The 11,888-nt window shown below is 50.7% G+C and overlaps 1 protein-coding gene across 2 annotated transcripts in view; it reads left to right on the top strand.

Annotated features, from left to right (window-relative positions):
• Positions 1–662: 662 nt before the first annotated feature.
• Positions 663–11,888, top strand: part of CD276 (CD276 molecule) — a 31,219-nt gene continuing 19,993 nt past the window's right edge. The window contains exon 1 of one of the 2 annotated variants that reach the window (XM_037835372.1): positions 663–790. The gene's annotated coding sequence lies outside the window, so the exon portion shown is untranslated. Of the gene's footprint in view, positions 791–1,098; positions 1,179–11,888 lie in introns of those variants that run through there. The other variant, XM_037835373.1, reaches the window with a different exon arrangement.

Genomic DNA, 11,888 nt, shown 5'->3' with positions numbered 1-11,888 from the left:
AAGGCAGGCCTTGCCTCCATCTCCTCCCCAGGCTGGAGCTGGGCCCCATAAAGACAGAGCCCAAGGTCACTGGGTGTCAGGTCTGCTTCCCTTTTGGGGGCCGGGTCTGGCCAGCAGCCTGGCATGGGCCTGGGGGTAGGGCTGGCTGGGTGGCCGTGGGTGGAAGTAAGAGAGGAAAATCAGCTCAGTGGAAATTGCCCTGTGGTTGGCTCAGGCGCCCACGACACTGTATTTATAGAGAGCTCCCTGCAGCTCTCAATTCCTAGCAGTCGAGTTAACCCTTGCCATGCTGTGGTGCCAGTCTGGTGCAGAGGGAGAACACAGGACTGGGGGTCAGACAACCGAATTTTAGGCCCGGCTCTGCTGCCAGCACCTTGCAGGGAGGGGAAAGTGTGGTGGTGGTTGGTGCTCACCTGTCCCCTCTTACTGAAAATAAACTTCGGATCTTGCAACTGTGGGAATGGGCTGGGGGTTGGGAGGCTATTAGACCAGCGTCTCCTTCCTGGAGCACTGGGTCTTCTCAGCGTGGGTCTGGACTGGGGGGAGGGGGCGGGGCCCGGCCAGTGCCCTGCCCACGGGCGGGCTCAGGGCTTAGCCCCAAATTGCCGCCGCAGGGCCAATCCGGCCTCTGGGGCGCTCCCGGGCCGCCTATTCCGTCACCGCGGCTTCCTCCAGCCCGCCCCGCCCCTCGGACTCCCAGGCCGCCCCCGGCCCCATTCGGGCCTGGCCTCGCGGCGGCGACTCGGCTGCGCTCCGCCGCGTCCCCGAATCCTGGGAATCGGCGCGCGCGGTGAGTGCTTGCGTGGCGCGGGCCGGCTGGCGGGGTGGGGGCGGCCTTTGTCTGCGGCCGTCCCTGGCCCTGGAGGCCCGGGCTGGACGCGCCCAGGCGCGCGGGGCGGCGTAGGTGCTGCAAGGTTGCCATAGCCGGGAGCCACACGCCCGCTCCCTCGCCCGGGCACCCACACCCCAGCTCTGTTTCCGGATCCCGGGCTGGCCTCGAAGCACGTGGGCCCTGTGAGCCCTCGGGGTCGAGTCTCGATCTCTAGGGCCCAGAGAGAGCTGGGGGCTGCCAGAATCCACCCCCGCCCCCAACCTAGCTGCCCCTTCCCTCCAGAAGAGAGGAGGCTGGGGCTCTGTCGGAGCTTGCAGGCACCCGGGATGCAGCTGGAGGAGGCTGGGTAGGTGATTGTGATTACGGAGGCCCTGGGTGTGGAGTGGGGGGTGGGATGGAGGCAGATTTGTCACTGTGTTGATGAGTCTGAAAAGCTTAACAAAGCCACAAGCTGGTGCTTGGAGGGAAGCGGAGCTCCGGGACCCTGCAGATGGAAACGCCCTGAGGTTAACAGACCACCGGCTGGGGGCGGGGTGGTTAGGTGGAGAGTGGGGAGGGGTGCGATGAGGGTGAGGGGTCCACCCAACTTGACTCTGAAGGAGGAAAGGGTGGACGACTGGAAGGCTTCCACAAGCAGAAGTGGTCACGGGGGGAATGGGTTCTGGATGGCATGGTGGAAGGGGTGGATAGATGCTGGGGGGAGGCTGATAGAGGCTGGGGAAGATCAGGGGGTGTGCAGGGATGGGTCAGTTTGGGCTTGGGAAGTCTTAAGGAGATGGTGGATGAGGTGGGACGGAGAGAAGATGGAAGGTAGACACCCAGGGTCAGGGCATCAGGGCACACTAGGGGGCAGGGGATCGAATCCCAGTGTCCCAGTACCCTCAGTCACTACTGTTTAGCTAGTGACTTGGTAGCTTTGGGGACCTAACGCAATGAACTGCCAGAAAAGGGGATTTATTTCTAAGCAAAACCTGCCTTAATGAGAAATGTGTGATGGATGACTCAGATATGGGGTCTATCATTGAGGGCAAATGTTAAGCAAATATAAGGCAAAGCAGATATCAGGGGATTGTTTGACTTAATTGAGAAAAAACTATTTAGCGTCAAATTGAATGTGGATAATTGTAAATGTCTGATTTCTTCATTAAATTAAGGTCCCAGGTCCTTTTCTTAAAAGCATGTCTTTAGCGGTTAGTTTCTATATTAGGATGTAATGAAGCTGTTTTTTCTTCAAGAGAGTTCTTTATTTAGTTGGGCCTTCTCTCTAATTCCCTCTGGCCTCTCAGAAATCCCTAGGAAATCTGATGCACTGCAGCCTACCTTATAGTTTGGGGGCTTGCAAATAGGTGGGGCACTTTTGAAGGCTGGGGAGGTGGGGAATTGAAGTCTAAACTTGGAATTGAAGTCTAAACATGTTGGGCTGGGTTGGGCTGATCGGAGTGGCAGGGAGGCTTTGGGGCTCATATTTCCAGCTTTCTTGGGAATGCAAGTATTTAGGCTAAGTACATTTCCCTGATAATCTGGAATTCTGGAGTTTAGGCACTAACACTTCTGATGTTAGCTGTTGAGCATGGAAACCTTTCTCCCTCTTATTATATACATCCCAGCTTGCTTAAGTGGAGTGTCTTAGTGTCAAGGAAATTTTTGTGACTTTGGGTCAACACTGTGAACATCAGTTTTCACACTAAGAGGTCATATGATGGGGGATTCTTGACAGAGTGAGCTTTTGTTCCTGCATTAAGTGCTTTTCTTGGTCCTGTGACATCACTGGTGGTTTCTCCTGCCTGCCTGCTGTAAGCTTTCCAACTTGCTGCCTCTGGACTCCTTTGCTCCCAGAAATCAGATCTTCCAGCTTGGTGGAAGTGAGAAGGCATGTTAATGCAAGCCTAAGAGGTGAGAGGAGGTGTTGGGTTTTGAGGACCCAGTTTTCCTTCCTGCCTCTGCCCTCTTTACCTCTGCCCTGTTACCCAATGGAAGCAGGTCAGCTGAAATTCTGAGATGCTCAGATGCCAGACAGCTCAGTTGGACACTTTGGTGTTTATGGAAAGGAGTTATAGAAGTGCTTCAAATAGTCCTCTGGGAGGCTGGGTCCTTTTATTCTGGTGAGGTTTATTTCTGAAGCTTTTTGTAGGAATTCCCCCATCCTGGAACTTTGACCTTCTCTGGAATAGTGCATCTTCATAGGATTTGGGTTTGACATTGAGCTTGGCAATACTGTTTGGGATCAGGGATGCGGGGTGATTACAGAGCCAGCTAGGAGTTGGGATTCCAGAACACCCGAAGAGACTCCTAGAAAGTGTTGTAGAACAAATGTCTGGCCTATTGCTGGCTACTTCTTGGTTGGACACGTGATATTTGGCCTGTGTGCAAAAAAAAAAAAAAGCAGCCTCTGAGATTGTGACCACACTGGGTTGGCTGGGCCCATGTACCTGAGTCATTGGGTCAGGGGAGGAGGAGGAAGGGCAGGGAGGATGATATCACTGTCCATGAGCTTATCCTCTGAGTAGGTGGAAACCTCCTTGCTGTCCTTTTCCCACACCCCCCAGGGCAGGAGTTGCTGAAAGGTCTGTCAGCAAAGCAGGGACAATCCGAGTGGGGTTGAGGGGGATGGGATGGAAACCAGTCCTTGTGATCCTTGAGAAATTTCCTCTGGTCTTGCTGGCTCAGAATGTACCAAACTTCTGGAACAGGGCCACATGTGCTGTTCCATGACCTTCCCCCGCCACCCCCAGCCCTGCTGCTCTTACAGTGTGAGGTTCCAAATGGGAGTATTGGGGTTTCAGATTTTGGGGTGTGGACTGTGCTTAATAGACATCATCTCATTCAGTCATCACAGGAGTCCTATGAGGTGGGGCATCATTAGCACCACTGTAAAGATGAGGAAACCGAGGCCCAGAAGGGAGAAGCAGCATGCCCCAAGACTCACAGTTGACAACCGGTGGAGCTGGGATGCAAACTCTTTCTGCCACTCTGGGGGCAGGCAGAGGTTTCACCCCTCATTCTGGAGCCCTGCAGGATGTGCTAAGGATCCTCACAGGGAGGCAAAGAGGACTCATCTGGAAGAGGGCAGGCCTGACTTGGGTGACTGAGAGACTAGACATCTCCGCTGCCCAGTTGGAGCCATTACTGGGAGCTCTTCTCTTGCAGAGGCCTGGTCTTCACCACACTCGTGCCTCTAGCAGTCCCTCCTACCCCCTCTTCTGACACTGCTCCCAGCTACTCCCATTCTCCCTCTAGTCCTCTTTGTAGCCCCAAGAATGGATGCTTTCTCCCTGATACCTTTGGGCATTTGGCTTCCACGGGGCATAGGGAGAGGATGGGGGAGGGAAAACCTCTGGCAGTGGGGAATGAGAAGGATTTCTTGTTGGGGAGCCTTAGAGCAGGGAGAGATACTGCCTCAGAAGGTCAGGGGCCCCAGGTCACCCCCAAAGCCCACCCAGGCTCCCAGGAACTGGGCATTCTCTGGGGAGGCATTGGGATGTGTGCTTTGCGGGAGGCCCTGTAGTGGGTGACGTGGCACCTGTAGGTGCAGTAGAGGCTGAGCCCATGATGGTTGGTACTGGGACTTGGCTTCTGGGAGGGAGGAAGAGGGAGAGGACCGCTAGAGACCTAGATGTATAGCTCGGCAGAGGAGGTATTGGCTGGGGTTGTGGCGGGGTGGAGGGGAGGTTCAGTGCAGAGGGGCCCTGGAGGCCTTGTCTGCATGCCCATGGCAATCATAACAGCAGTGGTAATAATTATTGCCACTGTTTTCCTAAATCCTCTACATAGATTGTCCTATTTTATTCTCACAGCAGCTTTGTAGGATAGTGTTTTAGTTTGCTAAAGCTGACAAAATGCAATATACCAGAAATGGGTTGGCTTTTACAATGGGGATTTATTAACTTACAAGTTTACAGTTCTGAGCCTGTGGAAAATGTTCAAATTAAGGCATCAATAGGACGATACCTTCTCCCCGAAGACCAGCTACCAGAGAGCTTGGACTCCTCTGAAACGTGGCCAGGCACATGGCAACATCTGCTGGTCTCTCCCTTCTCTCACAGGTCTCTTTGCTTCCAGCTTCTGGCTTCAGTGGCTTCCTCTCTGAGCTTCTGTGTGTGTCCTTGTCTCAGCTTCTCTGGGGCTTTTCTTCTGTTTTATCCTCTGAAAATGGAATGAGCACTAATTCCACTAACCATCTTAAGTTGCTTGAGCTTCCGCTTTATCCAGGGAACTATGAAGAAGAGAAGGAGGCCAACTGAGCTAAGCTGACATACCAATAATCCTTTGCAGTGGCAATGAAGGCCTCTTCCCCTGTGAAGAAGGGAAACTGTAAGCGAGCAAGTCAAGGCCGGTGATCCAGTCTGCTGACAATCGCCAGGTGGCCTGGAACTTGCGCAGACATCCTGTTCCTGCAGCTTGCTAATTAACTGTTGCCTGCCCAAGGACACTCCGCCCCCGTTAACCCATACACTCACTCACTCCCCCCTTCCCTTAAACAGCCATATAAGCCATTTCCACAGCCCAGCCTTTTGAGCAGAAGCCCTATTTGGTGCTGTTCCACATGCATGTTGCTCTTGCTCAATAAATAAAACCTATGTTATTATTTTAGCAGCAAAGTCCTCTGATGTTTTTCCTTTTGGAAAGTTGGAACTTAGTTCCTGGGGCTTCAGCTGTTCAAAGTTCTTTTAGGACTACAGTAAGAGGATTAAAGCCCACCCTGGAGCAGGCCTCAACTGAAATAACCTAATCAAAAAGTCCCACCCACAAGAGGTCTACACCCACAAGAATGGATTAACTCCCCTTCCAGAAGCCTTTCTCGGGAGTGTGGCAGGCTCCAGCAGCTTCAGAGCGTGAGGACACTTGGAGTTCCCCTGGTCTGGTTCCCATCTCCACACCCATTGTACAGATGGGAAATCCAAGCCTGCAGGGGGAGGCAGGCTGCCCAAGGGCACACGCTCACCATCAGGGGAGACTGAGCACCAGCTCACGAGTGCCCCAGGCCTCCATTCCTCACTTGTTAATTGGAACCTCCTCAGATTCCAATTCAGAAAAGAAAACTGATCTTTTCTGAAGGTGATGTTTTCTGGGATACATACGGCTTCAGATCATCACAGGTGGGGATTGTTAACCTTGTTTTCTGAGAGGTGGGATTGAGTCTCAAAGGGATTAGGTAATTTACACTTTGTCATGTGGCTTCTGAGCCAAGCGTGAACCCAGGGCTGCCTGCTCCAGTGTCCTACTCTGGGGCAGGCAAGACAACACATGAGGAGGTTCCAATTAACAAGTGAGGAATGGAGGCCTGGGGCACTCGTGAGCTGGTGCTCAGTCTCCCCTGATGGTGAGCGTGTGCCCTTGGGCAGCCTGCCTCCCCCTGCAGGCTTGGATTTCCCATCTGTACAATGGGTGTGGAGATGGGAACCAGACCAGGGGAACTCCAAGTGTCCTCAAGCTCTGAGGCTGCTGGAGCCTGCCACACTCCCGAGAAAGGCTCCTGGAAGGGGAGGGGTTTCCAGATGTGTCTAGGTGGACACCTAGCAGGACTCAACAGATCTTGAGCGAATGCAGATGTGTGTGCCACAGGCCTGCCAATGTCTGACCCAGGATCCTTGCCCCGATTTGGTCTTGAGCTCTCATCCTTTCCTCTCTCCACTCCCCTTCTTCTCATCTCTTTGGGCTTGACTCCCTCTGGGCTTAGTGTAGCCTTTACTCTTTGCAGGGCTCTGTGTCTCCAGTGGTGTATGTGGGTTTGTGTGCACACAAGTGTGTGCCCATGTGCATGTGTAGGGAAGCTCTTCAGCCTCTGCACACAGCCCGGGTTCTGACATGGTGCCATGTGGCCCTGTCAGGTGGCTGCTGGGAGCTCAGAAGAAGCAAATTCATGTGGGGTGGGTCTCCAACCAGCAGGGGGTATGAAAGGCAGACCGGCCCCCATAGCAGAAGTCTAACGGTACTCTGGGACCCACTCAGATGGTGGACTCTCTGAGGTTTTGCCTCCTTCAGGTTCTGACGCCCTGACCTCAGTGTGGAGAATGGTGACGTGGGGCAGACAGTGTGACTTGGAAAGGCCAGGGGCTCTACTCTGTTCTGTTTTTCTCTCTTCCTTGTTATTCCTAAAGCCACAAGGGAATCAGGCAGAGGATGCCAAGAAGACCTTGGCCCCACTCTGCTGGGCTGGCCCTGTTGACACACTGCCGTCCTGACTCACACAGAGATCACTTTGAGAGAAAGAATTGATTTCTTCTCTTGGGTGGGATCACGGGGTTGGGGAACAGTGCCCAGAGCACAGCCATGAACAAAAAAGGCCCAAACTGACTCAGCTTATCAGGAAAAGGGAAGGAGAATGGAAAGAAAAGGGGAGGAAAGGGAAAAGCTCCTTCCCAGAAAACTCTGAGACCCTCCTGTCCCCTCTCCCCAGGCCCCTGCCCACTCACAGAACATCTAGTAGTAGAAATTAGGTCAGTTTAAATGTATTTACTCAGTTGAGTCTTACAGATTTATAATCCCTATTTTAAAATGAACAACCTGAGGTCCTTCCCCAAAGTCACTTGACTGGATTTGAACCTGCCTCTCCAACTCCAAAGTCACCTTCTTAAACACCGGGGCTCACTTCTTCCACGATGCCTCTTGTCACCACACCAGCCCGGCCTCTGAACATGGTCACAGCACAGAGTGGTGATGGGGTTCCTCTTTTGATGGATGAGGAAATGAAGATCCAGAGAAGGCAAGGGGTTTGCTCCTGGGAGCCTAGCAAGTTAGTGAGGGAGCCAGTTCTAAAATCCATGTAATTTCTTTGGTGTTGCTGCTTTCCTTTTCTCTTCTGTTAATTGGAAGGAAAAAAAAAAGTGTGCATTGTCAAAATTACATAAGTGTGTCATGTAGAAAGTGGAAGTGCACTCCTACCCTCATTCCCATGCCTTAGGGTTGGGTCCACTATTAAGTTTCCAGACCCTTTTCCCAGACATTCACCTGTTCATGTCTCTGTATCTCTACACACACATACACACTCATTCATTCATTGAACACTGCATTGAGCACCTATTATGTGCCAGCTCCTTGCTAGAATTCGGGATACACTGGTAAATAAAGAAGACATGGTTCCTTCTCAGGAGGCTCCAGTAAGGAAAACAAATTGGATGCAGTGAAGAATAGGGACCCCGCTAGGGTGACAGACTTCTGACCCTGCTTTTCTGCCAAGGTAACCCCAAGGAGAAAGAGGTTTTACTCATGTCATTCAGGAAGGAGAAACTGCTTTGCAAAAGCCCTGAGGTAGGACAGAGGATCCTATATTGTAGGAACTGGAAGAGGTCCATAGTGGGGGTGAGGGGGCCAAATGATAGCCCTGAGATTAAATATGCAGGGTGAGGGAAGGTAGTGGTGACATAATGAAATTTATGTTTTTAAAGCAATTATTCCGGTGCTGAGTAGAGTCTACAATCGGAGGCACTGGTGGGGTAGAGTGGGGGGAGAGTAAGAGAGAAAGTGGGGAGACCTGTGAGGAGTTTTTTGCCGTCATCTAGGCAAGAGATGGTGGCGACTTGGAAGGCTAAAAAGAGAAGCAGAGATGGAGAGAAGAGAGGAGAGAAGCAGAGAGAGTGAAGATATATCAGGGGTCAGCAAACTTTTTCTGCAAAGGGCCAGACACTAAATATTTTAGGCTTTGTGGCTATACTGTCTCTGTTGCAGCTACTTCACTCTGTCTTGCAGCCTGGAAGCAGCCGTGGATGATCCGTAATGATTCAGCATGGCCACGTTCCAGTGACTCTTTATTAATGAACACTGAAATTAAAATTTCATGATTTTCATGTGTCACAGAATGTTATTCCTCTTTTGATTTTTTCCAACCATTAAAAAATGTAAAAATCATGTTAAACTGATGAGCCCAATAAAAACAGACATTGGGCTGGATTTGGCCCTTGGGCTGTAGTTTGCAGACCCCTGAGATATATTTAGGGGTTGGAAATGGTTCATCTTGGTGATGGAGTGTAGGGGTGAGTGAGAGTCTCAGGTTTCTGACTTGAACAAATAGGGTAGATAGTGGTGCCTTTACCAAGTGGGAAAGACTGGGGGGAGAAATCAAGAGTTTAATTATGCCTATGAGTCACTCGAACAGAGATACTAAGACAGTTGGATTTAAATTTGGAACTCGGTTGAGAGATGTGGACTGGAGAAGTAAATTTGGGAGTTGCCATCATATAAATGATATTTAAAGCCATAGCAGTGGGTGAAATCATCTAGGAAGAAAATTGTAGAGAGTTGAAAAGAGAGCTAGGAGCAAGGCCCAGGGAGCCGCTGCATGCAGGGGCTTCCATGCAGGAGAAGGAAGGGGCTGCAGTAAGCTAGAGGTGATATAGAGATGGAGAGAGAGAAAGGTGACTACACCAGGATGGCTTCACGTGACCATGCGACTTTACCTTTTAATATAGAAATGGGATCGTACATTTTGCAACATAATCTTTTCACTCAGCTATGTCTTGGATTTATTTCCATATGAATACACATTCTTTTGAAGAGCTATAAACTTATTCCATTACATAGATGTGCCGCACTTAATTTACCAGTTTACGAGGTTTGTTACTACCAACGCTGTCACAATGAAAAATCCTGTCTGGGTATGTCTGAGCGCTGGTGCTAGTGTTTCTGTAAATCGAGTAGGCCAACTATGGCCCGTGGGCCAAATCTCCTGCTTCCTGTTTTTGTACAGCCCATGGACTAAGAATGGTTTTTACATATTTGATGGTTGGAAAAAATCATGTGACATGAAAATCTTGTGAATTTCAAACTTCAGTGCTCATCAATAAAATTTTATTGGAACACAATCATGCTCATTCGTTTATGCAGCATCAGTGGCTGCAATACAGTGGCAGGGTTGAATAGTTCAGCAGAGATTGGATGGCCTGCAAAGCCTAGAATTTATACTACCCGGCCTTTTCCAGAAAAACTTTGTTGAGCCCTGCCTGACCCGAACCAGGACCAGCAGCAGGTCCACGCACAGGTAGAGTGGGGTGTTTTGAGCAGGTCCAGGAGAGGTACGATCTAGAAAAAAATCCTTTCCATCCAAAATTCCATCAGCTCTTTCTTCTTTTGAGTAAATCACTGCCCTTTTAAAAAATCTTTCAAAATTCAAACCTTCTCAGCAAGGTTGACATTATGTATTGATTAAATAACCAAATGTTGTGCCTTCCTATAGTGAGAATGCCAGTCCTCTACTTCAAGTCCTTTTCTCCCTATCTCTTACAAACAAAACTCTTCTTCTGTAACTGCCAACTTGCACCTCGTGTCCCACGCCCATATTGAATTACTTGCAATTTCTCCAGCTAGCTATGCTGTTCCTACTTCAGTGCCTTGCACAGATTTCGCCCTCTGCTTGGAATGCTCTTTCCCAACCTAACCACCTGGGAAGCTGTTTTTTAGGACTCAGCTTTGGGGTAATCTTGTCTCTGAGATGCCTCCAAGTAGCCCTCACTGCATCTTATGGAGTGTGCTACATTGAACTGCAGTGGTCTCTTGGCGTGTCCATCTTCCCCTTTGGAGGGCAGGCCCCTTGAGGACAGACACATAGCTTATTTATCTCTCTGTCCCCAGTGCCTGCCGACCAGGGACCCAATGAATAGTTAAATGAGTCACTGAATACACAAACGAATGTGTATTTGAGGAGTCCTTCAGTTGCAGGTAATAGAAACCTAGCTTAAACTAGCTGACAATAAAAGAATTATTGGCTCAAGTATCTGGGCAGTCTAGGTGTGCAGCTAGCTTCAGGCAGAGCTGGATCCAGGGGCTTAAGTGAGATTTTCAGGACTCTGGATTTCTTTAGCTTTCATCTCTCCCTCTGTTTCTTTGAGTTTGGATATCAATTCCTTAGATTGCTGGTAGCTCTTAAATTCATTGCTAACAGCCCCAGACCACATCCTTCTGTTTAGCAACCTCAGCAAGAAAGAGTCTGTTGTGACAGCTGCAGCAGAAAAGCTCTGGGAAGTCTCTGACTGGCTGTGGCTTGTCGCACAGGCCCATTCCTGAACCAATCAGTACGTGGGGGTGGGGCCGTGAGTCAAGTCTGGTCAGTGGGCAGCCCTGGGGCTGGGCAGTCAGCACCCCTCAGCCTCACCAGCACCCTATGGGGCAGGCTCCCCACAGGAAAGTAGAGCCCCCAAATCGGAAGGAACCAGTCTAAAACAAGACAGGGGTGCTCTAATGAATAAAGAGTGTGGAGCAAAATAACTAAGGGTATCAGACTAGCCACACAAGGCAGAGAGCGTCTGCTCAGCCTCTATTTTGCTTCCCCTTCAAGGAAAGAAGGAGCAGAGGCGGTTAAGAAGGAACTGAAGTTCAGTCAAGTGGGGAGGTGATAATCTCCTTTACATGGATTTGTCTTATGGCCCCAGGGATTGCCTGCTCTGGTGCCGAGTGAACTTGGAGATAATATCTCTGAGTAGCTGTCAGGGATATTTCTGGACAGCCTGGGGTGGAGAGTGAGGGGGAGGGGAAGAGGTGTCCCACTGTGTGCACCATCCCTCGTCCCTGACTACCTCCCTTGCCTCGTCTCCTGACAGCCCCTCCCAGGAGTGCTGTCCTCCTGGGGTACGTGTGGATGCTCACTCCTCTGACTTTGCTCCCACTGGCCCCTCTGCCTAAGTGAAGGACTCAGTTTTAACTGGATGAAATGTAATAGTAACAAATGAAAAATCCTATAACGCTCCACCCCTCCCCAACCCCATCAGAAGAGGAAGGCAGCAGTGGCTTAGCAGCAGTTTGCACGAGCGACTTGTGACCTAATTGGCCATAGAACTGACGGTCGCTAATATTTTGGGTTATTTTGGTGGCCAGTGTGACGTGGCTGCCCAGTGGTGTCCTCCTCAAGGGGAAGGAAGGTCACATACTTGCAAGGCTGTTATAAGGAAGGGGGTGGACTTGTTCTGTGTGACGAAGGGGCAAGTGAGGGCTGAGGTGGGCTGTATCGGGAGACAGACTTGGGCTCAAAATAATGTAGAGCTTTCCACCACCGAGAGCTGCCCCACAGCAGCTGGACTGCCTTGGGGGGTTGTGGGTGCGCATCACTGGAGGGTACAGAGGTTGTGGG

Source organism: Choloepus didactylus, chromosome 4 (assembly GCF_015220235.1).
Source record: "Choloepus didactylus isolate mChoDid1 chromosome 4, mChoDid1.pri, whole genome shotgun sequence".
Taxonomy (NCBI): Eukaryota; Metazoa; Chordata; class Mammalia; order Pilosa; family Megalonychidae; genus Choloepus; species Choloepus didactylus.
The sequence above is the reverse complement of the archived record's forward strand: the minus strand, read 5'-3'. Positions and strand labels throughout refer to the sequence as shown.